At 49.5% G+C, this 2,850-nt stretch overlaps 1 pseudogene; it reads right to left on the bottom strand.

The window, feature by feature from the left end:
- Positions 1-618: 618 nt before the first annotated feature.
- Positions 619-2,846, bottom strand: LOC122320465 (annotated as a pseudogene).
- Between the last annotated feature and the right edge of the window lie 4 nt (positions 2,847-2,850).

Genomic DNA, 2,850 nt, shown 5'->3' with positions numbered 1-2,850 from the left:
AAATCATCTTTGAAAATATTGAACAAAACGACATGACTTTCTTGCCAACCCAATAGGTACTTACGACAAAGAGTTCCAGTCACGATGGGATCCGGCCCACAAACGTTTGTACATTAGTAACATTTGTGCAAATTTGAATTTGAAAATAATTGAAGAAACAAAACAGCGTTGCAGATCAGCAACGTCAGGCAATTTAATGTGTAGATCAATCGTATACTTCGCCCTTTCAACATTTTCTTGTAGACCATAACCTTAAATCCTCATACAACCTGTTAAGATGTGTCCCCTCCTGCCGGCGGCTCGGGGTCATAGAAATAAGGGGGTTCAGTCGTCGGGACTAAATATAACTTTAATATTTATTTGGGTTTTAAATATATAACAAAGCGTTAAAAAAAAAAAGGGTTAAAGGAACGCAGCTCCGTTTGCCTCGCGATGCAATGCAATCAGACTAATTTGTCTCTCTCCCGCCAATAGCAGCGATAGCTCTTTTTGTCCAAACCGTGGGGCCAGATCGGGGAATCTGAACACAACCACCAATGAAGTAATGTGCAAAGGATTTTCAAATTTAATTAGATTGGACTAAAAGTGTTACATTCAAGCCGTAGTGAACATATTTTTTTAAACGCAGCCCTCTCCGCACTCGTTGCCGTAGCAAATTTCACACAGTGAGGAGTCCACAGAGTAGTACTCGGTGGCGGTGCGTTCCTATTGCGTAGTAGTCGTAGAGGCGAACATAGGCCGGTTTCAGAATGGCCACCGCATGCTCATGGATCGCCTTCAGGGTCAGGCACTTGCGGACACCGGGCTCGAGGAAAATCAAAGTAGACGTGAACCTCGACGTCGCCCTTTATGGAGTCCACACGCTTCACGTGCGGAATGGCCTTGATGCTGGCAAAGGACTCGGGATCGCTCTCGTAGCCGGAGGGCAGGACGATCTGCATCAGTGCCATGTTGGTGGGCTTTCCCCTGTCCGCCGCCTCCACGGGAGTGTACTCGCCACAAATGTCGAGGGCCAGCCGTTTCTTGGCCGCTCTCTTAGCCGAGACTGTCAGTTTAAAGCTGGGACTGGGTTCCTTGGTCTCCACGTTGTAGCGGTACTGGAGTTGAGTTTGGACGCGTCCTTGACCCGAAGACCGAGAATTTGACCTCCCTGACGTTCGCCGGAAGCGAATGAGACGACTTTCGTAGTATGTTCGGGGGTGACCTGGATCCTTTGCTTCTGGTTGTTCAAGTAGGACATTAAAATTTGCATATCTTTAATTTGTATGTTGGTTTGGAGTTCGAACTTGGTCAGGGCCATGAGGCCACGTTTGTGTCCTGCGATGAGTGGAAGCCCCCGTTGCTGTTACGTTGGCTAATTAGCCAATCGACGATGGGCATGGGTGGATCCACGAAGTTTTGTTCCAGAAGAGCGAGCAGCGATAGGAGGTCACCTCCACTCGGTTTGCTGGCACTGTTTGAGCTGGACCACCACTTGTGGTCACCTTTTCGATTTGCCATGTCCTCCAACTTAGCTAGAACCGCATCGCCCTTGGAATGTTTGGCTAATTTAAGTGCCAGAGCAGCGATAGAAAGATCGTACGCATCAGTCGATTGGTCTACCTGGGCAACCACAAGGTGAACAGCCTTATCAATCACGTTTCGGTACCTCGAAATGTGTTTCCTGCAAAGCAAAGAATGGTGGTAAATATCGCATAAATATTTGAATTTGCAAAACAAACGCTCACCTGGTTCTCGTAGAAAGCTAGGAGTACGAATGATGTGACGCCAAAGGGCTTCCATGGCTATTGTGAATAACTTGTCCCAGCTCTGGGAACTCCCCACTTGCCCTTTGCCGCGACTCCAGAAAGTCAAGGCCCCTTTCAAGACATTCGAGTCGAATGCCGATAAGAGATTCAGAGGCTTGGTGGAAGGACCGAATCCACATAAACCGTGAGCCAAGTGCTGCCCGCAGCATCTCTCGTGCCAAAAAGCACTATATGAACCGTCATTGTGCTTGTAGGTCAGCTCCTTCTGGTAGCCCGTTTCCAGATGCGTTTTGGCTGGATCCGATATGTCTGCCCTGTTTAGTTTTCTCGCCTTCAAGTAGCGCAATACCAGGATATTGGGCACAAAGTTTATCATATTCTGCTCTCCACAGCCAGACGGCATGCGAACCAGATTATCAAGGTTTTCAAGCTCTGGTGCCTGAACGGAACCACTGATGTTGAAAGTAACTTCCATGGAGTCAGGGAACAATCTCTTCGTCAATCTCGAAGATTAAATTAAGCTCTTTCGGGCACTCCCAAACTTCGGCGATTCAACCGCTGGACACTAGCCAGCATGGCTTTATTGCCATACTTTGTGACACCGTTGGCCTCGACCCTTAGAGGATCTCATGGAGGGTGTCGCCGGCCATGTTCGAGATGGCAGTGATCTTCAGAGTGGTCAGCCCAACCTTCTTGGGGCGAATCATGAACGAGGTGCTTCGCGAGGTGTTTGCGGGTATCCACAGGGTCTTCTCCCTTCACCCCTTGCATTAGGACCCCTTGTCACGTTTGCGTTAGTCGCCTCGACGAACTCGTATTCCCTGTCCGAGTTGTCCATCGATACAGTCGCCCGCACTGGCTCACCCAGGTAGTTGAAGACCAGCACGGGGATCGCGATGACCTCGTTGCGCTTCACGGAGTACGGCAGGTTGGTGGTCACAAAGAAAGGGCTCTTACTTACGCGGACTTTGGTTGGGTTTCGGGTCACGGCCAGGCCAGAATCGGAGTTCAGTGAGGAAGCCGGTGATCACCCAGGAAGGTCATCGTATCGGGAATCACCTTCGACAGCGTGCACTCACCATTGGCACCCACGCTGTTAACT

Source organism: Drosophila ficusphila, unplaced genomic scaffold (assembly GCF_018152265.1).
Source record: "Drosophila ficusphila isolate 14025-0441.05 unplaced genomic scaffold, ASM1815226v1 contig_544, whole genome shotgun sequence".
In the NCBI taxonomy this organism is placed as follows: Eukaryota; Metazoa; Arthropoda; class Insecta; order Diptera; family Drosophilidae; genus Drosophila; species Drosophila ficusphila.
The sequence above is the reverse complement of the archived record's forward strand: the minus strand, read 5'-3'. Positions and strand labels throughout refer to the sequence as shown.